Raw genomic sequence first — 20,649 nt, forward strand, 5'->3', positions numbered from 1 at the left:
CATATTTTCAGATTGGAACTATTCAGCTGATCTAGCAGCAAGAACCAGAATTTCATGAAGGAATTGGAAAACATCCTCATTCTGCACCTTCTTGTAGTCACAGCCCTTGTATAATATGGTGATCAGAACTGCATGCAATACTCCAGTTGTGCCCTAACCAGTTTTTAATACAATTCCAGCATAACCTCTCTGCTCTTATATTCTATGATGTGGAGGAGCCAGTGTTGGACTGGGGTGGATAAAGTTCAAAATCATACAACACCAGATTATAGTCCAAAAGGTTTATTTGGAAGTACTAGCTTTCAGAGCATTGCTCCTTCAAAATAAACCTGTTGGACTATAACCGAGTGTTGTGTGATTTTTAACACTATACTCTATGCCTTAGTTAAGAAAAGCAAGTATCCCATATGCCTCGACTGCCTTACCCTATCCTCCCTGCTGAAGAAGCATAATGCCAGACTTGAAAATGTTAATTCTGTTCTTCCTTCCACAGAGAGGAAGAGTAGGCCTGGTCATATTCACTAGGCTTTTAATCTAGTTAATTCTCTGGGAACCTGGGTTTGAATCTTGCCATGGAACTTGAATTCAATAAAAATCTGGAATTACAAATCTGGGCAATTAGAAACGGGCAATGAAAGCTGGCATGGCTAGTGATGCCCACTCCCAATGAATAAAAATAAATGCAGCCAGAACAGCCAAGTTTCTCCAGCATTCAGTGTGTTTATCCTTGACCCTCCCCTTACTACCTTCAGGGGCCTGCAGATGTGGGCATCAAAGGTCTCTCTCATCTTCAGTATTTTCCAGATGACAATTTTATCTGCAAGCTGCTTCCAGTCCATTTGGGCCAAATGGTATCTTCCTTTAGTAAAATTAGTCTTTCTCCAACTTAGAAATTGTATTTCCTGCCCATTCTTATCCTTTCCCATAACTGACCTAAATATGACTGAGTTATGATGATGCTATTTCTCCAAAATGCACCACCGCCCCACTACTGATATGCCACCCCTGGCCAGGCTACTTTCTCAATCTTAGGTCCAGAACATTCTCCTCCCTTGTTGGGTTTTCTACTTACTTTCCAAAAATATTCCCCTGGCATAATTTAATATTTTGTTCCTTCCAAACAGTTTAGTTTTGTTTTTAGCAGGTAGTTTCATTTTTAATTCACTCATAGGATAGGGGCATCATCGGCTGAGGCAGCTTTTTTGCCAGTCCCTAGAAGTCCTTGTGAATGTCGCGGTGGGCAGCATTCTTGAACCACCACAGTTCATATGCATGTTGACTCAAAATGCCCCTGGGGAGGGTATATCTGGATTTTGATCCAGAGATGGTGAAGTAATGGTGATATGTTTCCAAGTCAGGATGGTGATTGGCTTGAAGGTGAATTTGCAAGTCCTGATATTCTCATGTATCTGTTCTTCTAGATGGAAGTGGTAGTGGGTTTTGAAGGTTCTATCTAAATCTTAGCAGGACTTATACGCTTAATGGTAAGGTCCTGGGGAGTGTTGCTGAACAAAGAGACCTTCGAGTGCAGGTTCATAGCTCCTTGAAAGTAGAGTCGCAGGTACATAGGATGGTGAAGACGTCATTTGGTATGTTTTCCTTTATTGGTCAGAGTATTGAATACAAGAGTTGGGAGGTCATGTTGCGGCTGTCCAGAAAATTAGTTTGGCCATTTTTGGAATGTTGCATGCAATTCTGTTTTCCTTCCTATCGGAAGGATGTTATGAAACTTGAAAGGGTTCAGATAAGATTTACAAGGATGTTGCCAGCATTGAAGGATTTGAGCTATAGGGAGAGGTTGAATAGGCTAGGGCTGTCTTCCCTGGAGCATCGGAGGCTGAGGGGTGATCTTATAGAAGTTGATAAAATCATGAGGGGCATGGATAGGATAAATAGACAAGACCTTTTCCCTGGAGTGGAGAGTCCAGAACTAGAGGCATAGGTTTAGCATGACAGGGGAAAGATATAAAAGGGACCTATGGGGTAGCTTTTTCATGCAGAGGGTAGTGCATGTATAGAGTGTGCTGCCAGAGGAAGTGTGGAGGCTGGTACAGTTGCACCATTTAAAAGGCATCTCAAGGGGTATATGAATAGGAAGGGTTTAGAGGGAAAAGAGCCAAATGCTGGCAAATGGGACTAGATTAAGTTAAGATATCTGGTCAGCATGGACAAGTTGAACCGAAGGGTCTGTTTCCATGCTGTACGTCTCTATGACTCTTTGAGTCTGTGAGCACTAGTGAATCTCTACAATGCATCTTGTAGGTGGTATCCACTGTTGCCACTAAATATCTGTGGTCGAGGGTGCCAATCAAGTGGACTGCTGTGTCATGCAAAGTATCAATCCTCTTTAATGTTGTTGGAGCTGCACGCATCCAAGGAAATGGGTCATATTTATTCACACACTCCTCAAATTACTATTAGCCCTGTATTATTCGTTCACTTATTCTAAAATTTGATTCCATGTTTGATCCTCAATATTCCTGACTACTTGGAGGTCCCTACTACAGTGGTTTTGCTCGTTTTGTATTTTTGTGTTGTATTTTTTAGTCCCCCGTCTCACCCTATTTCCCAGAGCAGCTAGACCACACATCGTTCCATGGGCTTAGCTCTGGCTCACAGAAACAAACATTCATTCTTACTCTCTTCCCCAGGTCAAAAAAGAGAGATGTGAGAAAGATGCAGTCTGGCTAATTCTTTCATGACCTGGCTAGATCCCCTTTTATCTAATGCACATCCATTCCCCCGCTGCCCTGCAGGTCCTCAAAACAGCAGAGTGACCACATCCTGAAATGTGCTGCCCATGAGACACACAACCTCCTGAGTACACCATCATGCCCTCAGCTAGCGTGCAAGCTCAAAAACCCAGAGGTCAAGCTGATCCAGTCAGAGATACTTCCTGCACACATGGTTATCCAGACTGCCGACAGCACCTAGAATTTTACCAAGGCAGCACTGTGGCTCAGTGGTTAGTATTGCTGCCTCATAGCGCCAAGGACCCAGATTCAATTCCACCCTCAGGTAATTGTTCTGTGTAGGGATTGTCCAATTTTTCCGTTTCCTCCCACAATCCAAAGATGTGCTGTTTAGATCGATAGCAGTGGTAAATTACCTTGCAATGTCCAGAAATGTGCAAGCTTGGTGGATTAGCCACAGTAAATACAGATTTACAGAAATAGGATTGAAGTCTGGGTGCGATGCTCCTCAGAGGGTCGGTGCAGTCTCAGTGGGCCAAGTGGCCTCTTTCCACACTGGAGGGAATCTCTGATTCCACATAGTGCAAATTGTGCAAATCTGAGATCCCCAAATAAAACTGACCTTTCTTTTGTTTTACCCTTGCTCCTACTCAAGTATTGATTAGAAAAGTATTATTTTTGTTCATTTCAGACAAACAACCAGAACCCCTTGACTCTGTTAAGAAAATAAATAATTTAGAATGCTAAAAGATTATGTAAATCTTTTATGTTGTACTTACAGCCTTAAATCAAAATCCAGTCAGAAGAAACAAGAAAGAAGAGAAATAGCCAGCAGTTATCTACATGCTCTCCCTGTGTCATTACACCCCACTTTCATTGAAGCAGCTATAACAGGATTTCGCTGTTACTGGGACCACTCTGAGTGCAGTTAAAAAAGTAGCAACAATCATCACTGAGTCCCACAAAAGTCTGCCCAAATGAGGGTTATGCGAATCCACATTTGAACAAATACCATATCAAGGTCTCCTAGTAAAAGTGGACTAAATAGGAATTTTGGGGAAGGTCAGAGACACCTAGCATGCTGGCAAATGATTGTGATTATTGGAGGTCAGTTATTTCAGTTTATGGACATCTCTGCACTTGCTCTTCAGGTTAGATATTTTCAAATCAACCTACTCAGGGATGTCATTACACACCTCTGGAGCAGGTGCAACTTGAACCTGGGTTTTCTGGCTTAGTCCTTGGCCAAACCATCTTTAGCTGCTTCAACAATTACCTTCTCTCTATCATTAAGATTGAGGGGGAGATGATTTCTGATTATTGAAGCTGGAGTAGTCTATCCAGCCCCTCCAACCTGCTAGATCTCAGCTGATCATTCACCTGAATACCATTTTCCAGCACTATTCCCCTATAGAAACATAATGTGGACTGGGGTGGACAAAATCAAAAATCACACAACACCAGGTTATAGTCCAACAGGTGTATTTGAAACCAGAAGCTTTTGGAGCCCCTGTTCCTTCCTCAGGCATATAGAAATATAACAACCAGGAGTAGGAGGAGGCAATTCAGCCCAACTTCAGTTCCTGCCCACTCTCCATATCCTTTCAACCCATTACTAACTAATAATCTGTCTATCACCTACTTAAATTTACTGGTAATGTCCCAGCATCCTAAAAGTATTTTTTAATCCCAGTTTTAAGATAAGGAGTAGCATATTTAAAATAATGACCTCTCATTCTTTATTGTCTCACAAGAGGAAACATCCCTTGTCTACTTTGTCAATCCCCTTGAACATCTTATATACTTCAATTAGCGATAGAGGTAGAAAATTACACACGTACACCAGCCTTTGGGTGAAGAAATATTTCCTCATTTCAGACCTAAATGACCCAGACAGACTGTGACCCTTATTTCTAGAATCCCCAATGAAGGAAAAATGCCCTCCCTGCATCTAGTCTTCTAACCCTGTTGTATACATTTGAATAAATTTCATTATGATTCCTTCTCATCCTTCTAAACTATATGAATAAAATCAAACCAATTTGTCATGCAAATTAGTGAGAATCTTGCTGGTGGGAGGAGACTAACCAGAACATCAATAGCAAACAGCTTATTTCCATGCTGTATGTTCTATCAACTCTATGTTTGCTGAATTAATGCAGCCCAAGTCATTTTTGAGCCATGCTCAGCCTCTCCATTTTCCACACCAGGCCTCATTATAATACTGCATGTGAGCTGATATAAGCAGTAAGAGTTAACATTTTCAACATGACTGTTCTTCAGAGAAGATAACATCTTCCGGTTCTGAGGAAGAGCCATATCGGACTATAAATGTTAACTCTCCACAGATGCCGCCAGACTTACTGAGTTTCACCAGCATTTTCCATTTTATTTCAGATTTCCAGCATCTGCAGTAATTTATTTTTAATCTGGTGTTTACCTCCTGACCTACAAAAACAATATTAAACTTTGCTTTAAACTTCCTCTTCTGACAACTTAATTCGGTCAAAAGACCAGCTTTTTAAAAGGAGACCCAAAAATGAGGAAAGGGGTGAAAAAAACCAATAGGAAACAATTAGTGACTGGGCAATTTTAATTACATATTGATACCAATAAAGAGCAGGGAGTTATACAAAAATGTAAAAACGTGACAAGAGGTAGATTAACATAGCTCAAATTGTCCAAAAGGGGGATGGGGACGTCAATCTTTAGTTGACTGCAGGAATTGTCAGAGCAATGAATCTGAGTGACCTCTGAATACATACAGCTGTATCTGAGCCACAAAATGACTGTTAAACATGGAGAGTATAGTCATCAAGTAATCATATCTTGTTAGTTGGCTGTGTCTGCCAAATCTCAGTGGTAATTCTACCCGAGTCTGTAACTCATGGATTCATATGCCAGTCAAATACCTCATCCAGGCCAACATATCACTGCAGTACTAAGTGAGTGCTAATCTATTGGAGGCATTGCCTTTGTGAGGTAATGTTAAATCAAGACCGGCCTAGTATCTCAGCTACCTGAAAAACATCCCATTCTTTTTATCAAACAGCTACAGGAGCGCTCACCAAATAACCTAATTGACATTCTTTCCATAACAAGCACCTAAAATTGATTAAATAGTCATTACTATATTACTACCTGGGTGGTCTACAGTGACAGCATTTCTAAAGATTTTTTTTGGTTCAGGCTCAGATACCCTGGGATTGTGAAAAGCACAATTTAAATACAAGATTAGAGCAGTGCTGGAAAAGCACCGGAGCATCTGAGAAGCAGGAAAATTGACATTTCAGGCAGGAGCCAATCTTCCTGCCCAAAACGTTGATGTTCCTGCTCCTTGAATGCTGCCTGACCTGCTGTGCTTTTCCAGCACCACTCTAATCTTGACTGTAATCCCCAGCATCTGCAGTCCTCACTTTCGCCCAATTTAAATACAAGTCTATTTTCATTTCAGAACACAAGTGTCACCTCCAGTGAAACCAAATTTTCTGATTTAAATCATGATGCTACGAAAGTAGACAGAGGCAGAAGCAGAAGCTTCTTACTCAGGAAATCCCTTATTAGTTATCCTGGGGTAAATTATCATCACTAAAGTGAAAGTTAACACAACTGCTGGTGCAGCAGTGCTCAACCAAAGTGGAGTAGCCGTATTGTTGCCCTATATTTTACTAATATCTTTGAATAGGATTCCTCCACCTTGCTTCATTTCATATCCGACTTCCTCAATACAGAACACGACACAATTACAGTAACAGACAACCAACTTCCCTTTCCATTCAACACCCACAGAAAAACAAGGCATATTAACCCTTTTGAGGACATTAATTTAAGTTATGCCTCATTAGAATGAAACATCGATTGTATCAGAATTACACAGGAGGTGCAAGAACCAAATTAGCACATCACATTTCAAATCACCTTATAAACTGCCTTTGTGATGTGCTTAACACTGATATTTGCTGACAAGTAAGAAGGGAAAGTCTTTCCCAATAGACACATGTGTCAACTTGATGAAGACAGGAAAAGGAAGACATAAACAAATTTAACCCTGAAAATAACAAAGGGCCAAAAGCAAAATAAGGAAAAACCTTCACATGAAGTTTACATTCATAACTTGACACCAGTATTATGGCAAATAAGAGTGCATAATTTTGCAAACTCTAGCCCTAATCTCACCCCATCACTGTGATAATACCAATGTGGAAACTCAGTTATTTCAGTTAACACCAGGGGTGGAAGTAAGTTTCACAAGGCACAGATGAGGCTGTTTCTGTACACTTTAATTCAAGTCTTTCTAAATAACAAAAAAAAACATTCTTTCACAGGATCTAAATGTGGCTGGCTACACCAGATTTGTCTCCTGCTAATTGACCTTAAAGTGGTAATGGTGAGCTGCCTTCTTGAACCTCTGCAGTCCATGTGGTGAAGATGCACAGCATTGTTAAGAACAGAGCTCCAAAATGTTTATTCATTGAAAGTGTAGGAATGACAATATATTTCCAAGTCAGGATGGTGAGAGACCTGGAGGGGAACTTGTGGGTGGTGGTGTTCCAATGTATCTACTATCTCCTTCTTCTGAGTGGTAAATGTCACATATTTGGAAGCTGTGGCAAAGAAACTTGGCTCTAAAAAGACTAAAGGCCCAACTTCCCATTTGTCTTCTCATTGCCTTTTCTTCATGTATTCAATTTACTTATTTCCTTGTCCTGAATTGAACAGGAAGAGGTATTCACTGGTTCAAACTCCTTCATTACCCATTTATCTAATCTCAAATCAGTGTCCAACAGAAATGTTAAAGCTTTGAAAGCAGAACCTAGCAAATCTGACATTCACATTGTGGACTGACTAATGACCTTGCCAGGTTTTCACATGTAACATGAATGGCTGGGAGTGTTGTATAATCTCAAGGCAAACCCTGACATTCAAATATACAGCCAAGAGAGACTGGAGTAGTCATACTCTACTGATGTGACTACAAGATGGGCGGCATGGTGGCTCAGTGGTTAGCACTGCTGCCTCACAGTGCCAGGGACCTGGGTTTGATTCCCACCTCGGGCGACTGTCTCTCCGTTGCATGTTCTCCCCGTGTCAGTGTGGGTTTCCTCCAGGTGCTCTGGTTTCCTCCCACAATCCAAAAGATATGCAGATCAGGTGAATTGGCCATGCTATATTGCCCATTGCGTTAGGTGCATTAGTTAGGGGTAAATATAGGGCAGGGAATGCGTCCAGGTGGGTTGCTCTTCGGAGGGGCGGTGTGGACTTGTTGGGCCGAAGGGCCTGTTTTCATACTGTAGGGAATCTAACCTAATGCACAATACTCTCAATTGTGTTTCAAAGTTTATATCCATAGCACATGCCATTACACATGACCACGCAACCACACTCAAGGACAAGTTGCAGAGACACTTGATGGACTTGTGTAAGGGTGGTAACCTGCCTGATGTTATATATGACAGGATTTGTCTTCCTTGCTCTGAGTCCATACATGTACAAGCCACGTAAAATACACAAAGCAAATGATCCTTCATGTTCTATTTATCTGTGATTGGTTCTGCACAACATGATTTCAATGAATGGCTGTGTTGACCGGTCAAACAGTTCAAAATGAATCTTTTCCATAGGCTGGAATCCTTTGTAGTGTGTCATGTTCTCTCCTAGTTAAAATTTCTTCCCCTGTACCTCAAAAAGCGTAAAGAGACAATGGAAGAGTGTTGTGTTTGTGTTCTGCTATGAGAAATTTTTAATACATCATTCCTCCACATTGTCAGGGCATTGTGAAGCACTTACACTAATCAGTTACTTTAGAAGTAGAGTCTTTGGTCATTTCTCACTTTGTGGAATCCTACCACTCTTTTTGCCTGTATAGCAATCTATTTGTGGCAGAAAGGGAATGTTGTGATGTGGAGTGTGAAACAGATGCAAGGGTGATCATTTGGCAGGCTCATGTTGGAATAGGAAGTATAAACGTGGCCAGAGCCCAGAACCCACTGTGGAGCATCCCCCGCCAGATATAAGGTCCAGTGTGTTCCCCTCACTCCTCATGACTTAATCTTGCTGACTACTCCATATACTTCTTGGTGCCATTGAAGGTAATGGAGAACAGCCCACATGAGAGAGGTGATTATCTGTCAACCAGGTCATAAAGTGGCATGAAAGACCTCCAGGAATCCAAAACAGATCAACCAGAATAAGGGAAAGTCACGGAAAACCAGATCATTTGCAATTCTGGCATGATCTTTGAATTTTCTTAGCTTAGATCTCATCTTGCAGCTGCACACCTGATTTTTAGCAAGTCATGTATGAATATGTTGGGTTTGACATCCATGAATAGGATTTCCAATCCTGATACTTCAATCACCAGGTTGGCTGCAAGATGTCAGAATAGCTTTGGATCAAGTTTTTCTGGTGTACACCGGTGTGCATCTGCGTGCATCTCCTTTCAAGAGAATATTGGCTGCCCAGAGCAGCCAGCAGCACAAGCTGCACAGGGTCATAGGCACAAAGTTTTCCAGATCTCCAGTTCAGAAGTGTCATACCAGACTCAATGTTAACTCTGTTTCTCTCTCAACCTGCTGAATTTCTCCAGCATTCTGTGGTTGTTTTAGGCATCAATACATGAAAAGAAGCCTCCTGCTGCTCATTCGTAAGATTCTCATCTCATTGTTCAAATCTAGAGGCCCTGGTGGATGAGCTGGAGGGGAGAATGGCTGTCCTCTTTCCCCAGGACCACCAGAAGAGACCAAAGCACCAAGCAATGCTTGCCTGGTCAGAAGTAACTATCCAGGTCAGTGCAGTATCCACAATCCAGGAGAATGCACAATGCCTCAAGAAGGTTAATAACCTTCTACGCTCTACAAGGGTAAGTGCCACCAACTTCCTGCTGCTACATCACACTCACTAACTCTGCTATTTGTACTCACCTCCTATAAAAAACTCATGGTCTACCAGTCTCACTATGGTATCTAGCACCTTTCTTCAATGGCTCTGAGCCATACCAAATCCCAAACTTTCCTGGTCCCTGTGCTTCATACACACTCGTTCAGGCCACCTCAGCATCATTTCTGACTGAGAAAAGACCAGCCTGAATGGATTTCCCAACTGATTCATGGGTAATCCCCAGACTAGTTACACTTCATTTGCAATACTGATAATGACTAACTCCCTGGATTGAGTTTGTACATTACCCTTAACTGATTGTAACAATGCCTGAGAGATCATTGGCTCCTTGCCTGGACCAAGGACAACTTCCCTAAGATTTACAGTCATGGCCATTTGGTGGAGACCCATGCAGTAAATTTGTCACACAAGATACTGGCACATGTTGTAGGTGTGACACTGATCTACCATTGCTGTAAACTAACATATCAACCCCTCCCCTTGCATGGTCGGTCAGTGCAAAGAATATGAGCTGAGCCCAACTCGCATCTTCTTTGAGATAGGAACCTGTCCCTGCAAGCAAGGCAGTCTGCTAATGGCATTGCACTATAACATGTTGCAGAGCTTCTGCATGTTGTGCTGAAATGCTGAACTATAGTATAAGTGTCATGATAATGCAGTCAGATTGGTGTACATGCATGGAGGGTGTTCTGAAGTGTTGGGAAAAGATGGCGAGGACGAAGGCCCAGAGAAGTCATGGCAAGCTGTAGCTTCGGTCAGCTCACTAGCTTTCAGGTTCAAGAATCTCACCATCTAGTTTCTCATGAGAACTTTGGAGAAGAGTAACCTGTATATAGATGAAGCCAGCCAGCATTTACTGCTTACAAGGAAGATTCCCGTCTAAGTTTTGAAACCTTAAAAGATAAAATGAAACTTATTTTTCTCAAAATCGAGAGTTCTATTTCTTCATTCTTACAGAACATTCTCAATTTTCTCACCATTACCCATGTCACTCAGACTTTGAGGAAATGACACCATTATCTTAAGGCCCGAATTTAATCGTGAACTAGAGCAATGCTTGGCAGAGGCTGAGCCAAACAGAAAATTCAGCTCAACTGTGCAAGCCGAGGTGTTGAAGGTTTTAACTCTTAGGTCCAGTGGGGACAAGTATTGGGTATTTGGGAGCTTGCCAATATGTTCAATGGTGATGCACACAAGACAAGTAAAGTTGGGTAGAAAAGTTGGACACTTAACATATTCATTATAATGCACTTGTTCTACTTAATTTACAGCTGAAAGAACAGAACATGATGTAATGATAACTTTGTTCCCATTGTAACAGACGAGTTACCCCTGAAATGGAATATAATAAGGAAAGAAGTGGTGACAGAATAAGTAGGGTTAACAGCATTTTAATTGGAGTGAAACATAGCTGTGTGCTGAAAAGATAATTAAATCATTGCTATAATCAACAGAAGAGGCAGTAAAGAGAGGAGGAATCAATTAACCTCTCCTCTCCTATATGTGACAGGTGGTATATAGTGTACCTACGGGATTGAGGAAGACAATATTGATTGGAAGCACCACATGAAAGGATTGTTTCAAGATAGGGCATCGCTTACATCAGTGCCATTAGTGTCCACGTGTTGATACCTCAGAAGAGTCTCAGCATGGGCACTACAAGTGCTACTCCTATTCATCCTCCTTGAACTCACCAGAAGATAACATTCATCTCTGTCAAACAGCACTCTTTGCTATTTTGCTATGTTGGGAGCAAGGCACAGGACCTGATCATACATGAGAAACTATATCATTAGATAGGTGCATAATTCCCCAGAGCAAGCAAGCAAGCAAAGCACCTGGAGTAAAAAGCACAATAGCATTGTTTGTTCTGTTTGTCTAATTCCAGCTAGGCATCGCAAGCCACACCCTCAAATAGATATTTATCATTGTGCATAGTTAAAAATCACACAACACCAGGTTATAGTCCAACAGGTTTAATTGGAAGCACACTAGCTTTCGGAGCGACGCTCCTTCATCACCTGACGAAGGAGCGTCGCTCCGAAAGCTAGTGTGCTTCCAATTAAACCTGTTGGACTATAACCTGGTGTTGTGTGATTTTTAACTTTGTACACCCCAGTCCAACACTGGCATCTCCAAATCATATCATTGTGCAGGATGCATTCCCAGAGGCTGTAGTGGGTTGAACAATAAAGGCATTTGTGACTGCCTCAGGAAAAAGGAGTCAAGACAGCCTGCCTGGAACCTTGCACAAATTAGCATGAATCATTTACAACAGTCACAAACAAACACTCAGAATGGAGTCCCTTCCTGCCCCTGCTTCCTCAAATGGTATTGTAAAGGCTAAAAGAGTGCAGTCTGCTACCGCCTACAATGAAGCAAGCAAGGGAAACAAAGAAATCCCTCCATAGTGGACTTGCTTCACCAGTGTAAAAATCTATGTAAAGATTTTCCCTTGTATACAGATCATCTTACCCCATGTTGTGTATATATGTGACCAAGTTAAGAAATCATACAAATGTCCCCAGTTTTCCTGAATGCATTTTTACATTAAATTTATCATAATTAACATTAGAGTAGTTGAAATTCCCAAACATCTCTACTGCACGACTTAGCAATTTGATTAACATAACCTAATAATGACTAGAGGTATTTTGTAACTAATTTGTTTAATTGTGGTCATAGTTGTCATGTTAGGAAGCCAATTTTCATACAACATGGTCCCACAAACAACGTATTAGTGATGTTTGCTGAAGGATAAATGTTAGCAATATAGCAGCTTGCACTTACATGTTTATTGTTAAACATAGCAGAACATCTCAGGGTGTATGATTAAAGCATCATTAGACAAAGTAAAATTAACAATCCAAAACCCATTCACATTCCTACATTTATTTTTACTTAATATTCATAAATGTTTCCCCACTACAAATGATTTTAGTGATTGTAGCAAAGCATCTCTTTCCCCATAACCTGCACATAAATTAGTCTCTTCATTACAAATTTAAACCAACAACCAAACCAACATTAAAACACCTTTCTCCAATTCTCATCTAATTTCTCGGAAGTAATTTGGTATCAACGATTCTGAATTCTCAAATATTTCCTCATAATTGCAATTGACCATCCCTTGCATCACCCGAACGAATGTTCTCTCTATAGTCAGTTGTTGGGTGCCTTTTTCTTCCCAACATTACCCTTCGGCATCTGTCCACTGAGTTTAATCATTTTTTTCCAATTCCCACTTAACATTTCATTCGGAACTCTATGACAAGGCTGTTTTCCAAATCTGCCACTTTGGATTTCAGTAAAATTTAAGATTTGAATATAATCATTTGCATAAAGAAAGCAAAGTTGGGTGCAGCACTGGCCCCTGGAGTAGGTTTATTTTTTTGAACGATGTTCCATGGTATGTAAAAATTGCTGGCTTGGCCTGCATTTGCTGCCCTTTGGAGTGTCCTTGAGGAGGTGGCTGTGACATCCATTCCTGAACCACTCCATTCCATTTGGTACACTTCCAATGTTGTGAGTGAGGAAGTTCCAGCATTTTGATATAAAGGGTATAGAGTAGTTCCAAGTCAGGATTGTCTGTGGCTTAGAGGAGAATTACAAGCAGTGGTGGAAATACGTTTCTGCTGTCTTTGTCCTTTTAAGAAGTAGAGGTCATAAGCCTTGGATAATTATTTCCCCAACCCTCGCCCCTATTTAATTTCTGCTGCCTTGCTTTCCCACCCCTGCTTTGCCCTTGCTCAAAACATACCAGGAATGAGGGATTTTAGCTACAGGATTAGAGAAATTGTGCATATGTTCTTTGGAGAAAGTGAGGTCTGCAGATGCTGGAGATCAGAGTCAAAACGTGTGGTGCTGGAAAATTACAGCCAGTCAGACAGCATCCGAGGAGCTCTTCATCAGGAATGTGTGAATGTGAATTCCACATTTCTGATGAAGGGTTATGCTCCAAACGTCAACTATTTTGCTCCTGGGATGCTGCCTGACCGGCTATGCTTTTCCAGCACCACACTTTTTTACTTATGCTCTTTGAAGCAGGAAAGATTATGAAGTGACTATATTGAGGTATTCAAAATTATGAACAATTTTGACAGGGTAAGGGAGGATATTCTGTTTCCACTCATTAGTATGTTAATAATTAAGGGTCACAATTTCAAGATTCAAGAGAGCTGGGAGTGAGATGAAGAGCAACTTCTTTACTCAATTGTTAGGATTTGGAATGCTTTGCCTTGGAGAGTGGTGGAAATGGATTCCATAGGGAGATTTCAAAAGAGAGCTGGATATAAATTTGAAAGTGATGAATTTAGAGGGTTACAGAGAAAGACCTGGAGAATGGCTGACCTGGGTAGGAGAAAGTGAGGTCTGCAGATGCTGGAGATCAGAGCTGAAAATGTGTTGCTGGAAAAGCGTAGCAGGTCAGGCAGCATCCAGGGAACAGGAGAATCGACGTTTCGGGCATAAGCCCTTCTTCAGGAATGAGGAAAGTTTGTCCAGCAGGCTAAGATAAAAGGTAGGGAGGAGGGACTAGGGGGAGGGGCGTCAGAAATGCGATAGGTGGAAAGAGGTCAAGGTGAGGGTGATAGATCAGACTGGGGTGGGGGCGGAGAGGTCAGGAAGAAGATTGCAGGAAGGCGGTACTGAGTTCAATGGAATTGACTGAGACAAGGTGGGGGGAGGGGAAATGAGGAAACTGGTGAAATCCGAGTTCATCCCTTGTGGTTGGAGGGTTCCTAGGCGGAAGATGAGGCGCTCTTCCTCAAACCGTCGTGTTGTTGTGGCCTGGCGATGGAGGAGTCCAAAGACCTGCATATCCTTGGTGGAGTAGGAGGGGGAGTTGAATTGTTGAGCCACAGGGTGGTTGGGTTGGTTGGTCCGGGTGTCCCAGAGGTGTTCTCTGAAACGCTCCGCAAGTAGGCGGCCTGTCTCCCCAATATAGAGGAGGCCACATCGGGTGCAGAGGATGCAATAAATGATGTGTGTGGAGGTGCAGGTGAATCTGTGGCAGATATGGAAGTTAGCTCTTTAGGGAGCTGGTACAGACATGATGGGTCAAATAGCCGTTTTCCCTACTTTAAAATTCTATATGACATTTCAAACTTGTCCCAGTTCTCATGAAAGGCCACTGTTGTGCAATGTGCAATCCAGACTAAATTGACTAAAATCTCCTGAACATTTTCACGAACTTTTCAATTTCCAACATCATGACATTTTACTATTATATCAATGAGTTTGTAATTTCTACGCAATTCACCATTGTTCAAAATTATGCTCTTGCTAGTTGACTGATTTGTAAGATTAGTGAACCAATCTGTAAAACATTTATCGCACTCTGACTTAAGTTTCCAATTCATTTTATCAACAAAGTTAAACCAGGTATCTGATTACAGTAAAAACAAATTCAGTATCTGATTACCAGTAAAAAACTCTTTATCTGATGTCTGCAGGATTCCAATATGAAATTCATTTGCAGTTAGCCCGATAAATCATCCCCTAATTGGCAAACTTAATCAGAGGAGCCAAATATAAAGAGGTTCCACACATCAGACCTTGCTGTTGAACATTTGGAGGTTAAAACACAATTCAGGGAGAGACATACAATACTCTACCTCTCAACGTTCTTTGTCACACATTTAATGTGGACAACAAATATCTCACGTAGAAAACCCTGAAACAGAAACTCTCACCAGGACTTTAGATTAAAACTCTTCCTCCTTAAAAAAAACTATATCATAAATGCCATGATCATCATTGTTTTCAATACTACTTTTCCTTTTTTAATGTTATAAACATTACTTAAACATACAATTTACAAGAGAGCATTACTGTGCCCACTCGGATCTGAAATACAAAGCAATCATGATAAAAACACCTATCAGATTGACAAAAAAACTCATCTAAAATGTTGGCATTTCTCTTTAAGATGCTGATGTTTCTGCTTTCATATTTCATTTTAATGATGAGAAAGATATTGCAATATTCACATCCTCAGGATATCTCAAATTGTTTCACAGCTAATAAAGCATTTTTGAAACATTAGTCACTATTGTAAAATTGACATTGTCATATTTATTAGCTCTGGCATTTCTGTAATGAAGGCCCTATTTTAGTAGGAAATGTATCAGAGGTTTATGCTTTCCGAAACAGGAATACATCACAATCTTTTAGATTGCTCAATAATGCAGTTCAATCCCACATTCTTTAAACTGCTGAAAAAGTTCAAAATTATGAGCGATTGTAATAGAGTAAAGAGTGAGATGGATTTCCTATTGGCAATAAGTGACCATAGGACAAAAATAGATTGCACTTGACAAAAGAACCAAGGGAAAATTGTTTTTCCTTTCCCCTTCATTACGCAGAGAGTTGGGATCTGGAATGCTTGGCATGTAGAGAGATGGTGAAGATGCAGAAATAATTCCCCAAAAACTGCAACTGGATAGTTAATTGAAAAGAAAATATGTGCAGGGTTATGGAGAAAGAGGTGACAATGGAGACCACAAACATGCCAGAGCTTAATGGCCCTCTTTCCATCCATTGTGGTACCTTGAAATTCAAAACAAACAGCGGAAATAAAGCGCAACTAACAAAAAAGGGAAGGTAGTGGTTTAATGTTTGCCGCCTGTTTATGAGAAAAGGAGGAAACTGGTAAAATTTTGTAAAAGATCACCTCACTGATGTAATGCAAAGGAAGTGGAAAATGGAAGATGATGTACTCATAGCCAAAGCATCAGCAATCTGGGGGAATATTGCACAAGGAAACTGATTTGCATTCACAAATCACATTTTACTTAGTAAGTCAATCCAAGTTGACTCATTCTCTTATTTTGCTCCTACGAAGTCAAAAAGTTATTAAATAGAGGATATGAAACTTATACTCAAACAATGTCTAAGGTGTGGGAAGGAATTTCAGTATAGAATTCAGATAGCTGAAGGTGCAATCAGTGTGATATAAGCATGGTAATTACTCAAGAGACTAAAGTTGAAGGACAGGCACAATCCCTGAAGGGATTTTGGGTTAGGGAAAGTTACAATGAGCTGTAACAAAAAAGAATGCTGGAAATGCTGAGCTAGTAGATTCACACCAGAATAGAAAGAAGAGTCAGTCTCAGAACACAAGAAGGATAGATTGCCTGATGTACGTAATTAATTCACTGCATCCAAACTATCAATATACCACCCCTTGATTTTAAGGCCTACATTTTTTTAACTACGTACAGTAAAAGACGATGAACCTTGTGCCATTAAAAAGGAAGCAGAATCAATTAAGTCTTTGTAAACTGGAGCCCAGAATATGCGGCATAGCATCGTTATTGTATTCTTTAAATACATAAACAATTGCATGCATCATTTCAAGTGTTGTTAAAAATCCCTAGTTCGCATCTTCCCTGAACACTCCCAATATCTTTTGATGTGGAAACAGATTTTAAAAGCAGCTCTGAAACAATTCTTACACAATATTTGACAGCTGTGGCTAATGTTGGAAAGAAAGAAACATGAAGGTGCCAAAGGTGATATCCTGAGGATTTAGAAAACAAACAGCCAAACTGTGCACTAAAAGGACCCCTCAAAAACAGCAATGTAAACTTCCAGATTATATTGGGAGATATTGGTGGAGGGGTAAGTAGTAGCTATGACACCAAGGATAAATCCCTGCTCCCCTTTATAAATACTTCCACGGGATCTCTTGCCTCAACACATGTTACAGTCAGTGCCTTCTGATTAATGTCTCATCAGAAAGATGTCACCACCAACAGTGCAGCACTACCTCAGAATCGAGGTGGCAATCTAAACATTGCACTCAAGCCTGTGATTTCCCAGACCTGCATTCTTCTGGCTCAAGTGCCTCGCTGAGCTTTCGTTAATGCAGTAGCTTGTGCTGTGTGATTTTTCTTCATTTGTTTAAAAAAAAGGACCGCATTTGCTTTGGAAACATTTATCTGCAATAAATCACATTGGGACAGTGGGCAGGACTAGTTCCTTTATTCAAGGGAAACACTCTTTCCTGCCAGATTCAACTGGTTAATAACAGGAGCTGAATATAATGGGTGCACACATTTTCCAGAACTGTGCAGTGCGCATTTTTACCATTTCTTGGGATTGTTCCAGGCTCTTTTGCTACTGTTGGATACATTCCAACATCTCACTGCAGTGCTGAATAACATCCACGCTGCAGCTTTGCATGTTTCATACAAAAAAGGTCATATATAATTACTGAACACACACCCTTATTTCTGTGAAAGTTCCATGTGTGAAGTGCCCAAGTTATAGAATCAGGGAAGTGTGGGATGGGAAGATGATCCAAATGGATAGTAATTTCCCTCCAATCGTCTGCTTCCCACTGCAGTCAGCAAAACTGGTTTGCAAATCTCAGCATTGTGCAGAAAGTTACGATGCAACAAGTTTTAATCGTCACAGCTCAAGTGAGAGGGGGAGAAGAGAATTCTTTTTCTAAAAAATAGGAGGGCTGATTCAGCAGCATTGAAACGCTTGCCAAGGACAAGCTATCTAAGCAATTGACAAACTGTGCAAGCTACAGCAAAATAAGAAGTGATAAACTCAAACTATACTGGATTTCTAGGGGACTCTTTCCCCAATATAGTCTGGCAAGATCAAATGCATTGAGAATAATTCTTTTCAAAAAGTTTTTACTGAATTATTTTTGGTACAGCAGCAAGCATTTTTATAAGAAAGCCTCATTGTCTTACCTGGTGTTGGTACGTTGTCTCAGTTGGCCTTTTTTAAACAGGGCTCATTCACATCAATCCTATCACAGAGCAAAGTGAGGTTGTGAAACCAGGGTTAATCATGTGTGGTGTAAACTACATCAGTAAGGAAGTACAGTTCAGTAATCAGGCTCCTCCTCTCCCATGTCGCTTTGCATGAATTCCTAGTAACCATAGTGATGGCTGCTGCACCTTCCCAGAATCTGGAACCCTCCCATTAATCTCTGTTTATGAGTTGACTAAAGATCCCCCAGCAGGTTTACATAGTATTATTACTGTTGTACCCAACTGATTTGTACATGTGCACAATATACATGGTGTCACAGCGTGTGGACCAACACAGATAGAAAGCAAACAAAGGAGCATGTTGTCAGTATTACTCTGGCAGTTTGTGGTTTCTGTGACCACCCCACCCAAAGAATTTCCATGCAAGTTACAGCAAAATCTGTGTACCCAATCTACAGAAACGCACAGGATACTGTTGGGGATACCACTCTGAGTTGAAACTTTATTGCTGGAACAGCACAGCAGGTCAGGCAGCATCCAGGGAACAGGAGATTCGACGTTTCGGGCACAGGCCCTTCTTCAGGAAGGGCCTGTGCCCGAAACGTCGAATCTCCTGTTCCCTGGATGCTGCCTGACCTGCTGTGCTGTTCCAGCAATAAAGTTTCAACTTTGATCTCCAGCATCTGCAGACTCACTTTCTCCTCGAAGATACCACTCTGAGCACCACCCAGCAGATCTCAACTCTTTGAGAACTGGTTCTGGCAGAGTTAAACTCCAGGCTCTCAAAAATGTTGTGGACTCTTCATTGCAAAAGGCTAACTGGGTCATTTGGTTCAAGGGTATGAGGGATGGGCAGCAAATGACAACCTTGCCAGTGGTGTCCACATCCCATGACAGAATAAAGATTGGTCAAGTTTATTTACTCTGTCCAACTGGATCCTTTAATGATTTAGTTATTGATTTGAACTTTAACCTGGTCCCATTCGGATGTCCAATTCAAATTTCCCACAAGACTGGCTGAAGTCCCATTCTCTTGCTGCTGGCTCTGAATTTAACCTGCTGTTTCAAACTATTTGAGAATACAGAGCTCCGAAAATCTATAATCCTTATTGGGCATCCCTGAATAATACTGGTCAGGAGTTACATGTAGGCCAGACCAGGCACAAACAGGTTTCCCTCCCTAAAAAGGGGCACTGGTGAACCTGTTGGGTTTTTATTGTAGACAACCCATTGTGGCTGCATAGCAACACCTGTAAGCATGAGGTGCAGCAGCAACCATCACCGACATTGTCGCCAGGCCTAAAAAAAGCAGATACGCTGTATGGTCTGTTGTACCCACTACGCAACATTCCTACATTCCAAGATCTGTACAAAAAGACACTGGGCCTGCCTGTACACGAAGATGCAGCCAGAGGCTACAACAGGGAGGGAACAAGCAGAAGAGAGGAGCAGCACTATGACAACAGCAGCAGGGAGCCCAGCAGAAACCCACATAATTGCAAGTTAATACATGAAGTTCAGAACAAGACAGACCCAAGACCCAGAGTTGAATAATATCCAAATCATGGATGTATAGGCTTTTTCACATTGTCAATATAACACATGGGCTGAATATTACTTTTTGTCTAATTGTCAATTTTATTGAGTTTCGCTGAAGGGTTCTGTCTGCATCTTATCAGAATCATTAAATTATCGGCCATGCTTTAGAGATGCCGGTGTTGGACTAGGGTGTACAAAGTTAAAAATTACACAATACCAGGTTATAGTCCAACAGGTCTATTTGGAAGCACTAGCTTTTGGAGCGCTGCTCCTTCATCAGGTGGTTGTGGAGTATAAGGTCGTAAGACACAGAATTTATAGCAAAAGTTTACAATGTGATGTAACTGAAATTATATATCGAAAAAAACCTGGATTGTTTCTTAAATCTCTTACCTTTCAGAATGAACATGTTGGTTTCAGTTCTTTCATTCATAAATCGCAGAACATTTAAAAGTTACATTCTGAAGTGAACATTAACAATTAGTGTCATGTCAGTCCAGATAATGCATTTAAGGTGTGAGTTGCTCTGTGTGAGTCACAATGGTCAGACTGATTCTAATCTAAGCAATGGATTTACAGAATCTTACATGGATCATGCAGTTTTTGAGCAAAGTAAAATGTAATTCTGCAAGTACAAATTCACCCCACAAACTTATATGTCTGTGTGTGCATGTGGGGGGGGGGGGGGGGGGGGGTGTTTGGGGGGGGAGTGGGGGAGGGGTCAGGGGTGTGGTTATGGGTGTCTGTGTGACAGTGTGTGTATGTGTCTGAATGTGAGTGTAAAG

At 41.1% G+C, this 20,649-nt stretch overlaps 1 protein-coding gene across 2 annotated transcripts in view; it reads right to left on the reverse strand.

Moving 5' to 3' along the window:
• Positions 1-18,448, reverse strand: part of LOC122548937 (ALS2 C-terminal-like protein) — a 106,257-nt gene extending 87,809 nt beyond the window's left edge. For both annotated transcript variants that reach the window (XM_043687924.2, XM_043687923.2), the window contains exon 1: positions 18,302-18,448. The gene's annotated coding sequence lies outside the window, so the exon portion shown is untranslated. The remainder of the gene's footprint in view (positions 1-18,301) is intronic.
• Between the last annotated feature and the right edge of the window lie 2,201 nt (positions 18,449-20,649).

Source organism: Chiloscyllium plagiosum, unplaced genomic scaffold, assembly GCF_037043375.1.
Source record: "Chiloscyllium plagiosum isolate Xiang-an unplaced genomic scaffold, Cpla_swu_hap1 HiC_scaffold_4, whole genome shotgun sequence".
In the NCBI taxonomy this organism is placed as follows: Eukaryota; Metazoa; Chordata; class Chondrichthyes; order Orectolobiformes; family Hemiscylliidae; genus Chiloscyllium; species Chiloscyllium plagiosum.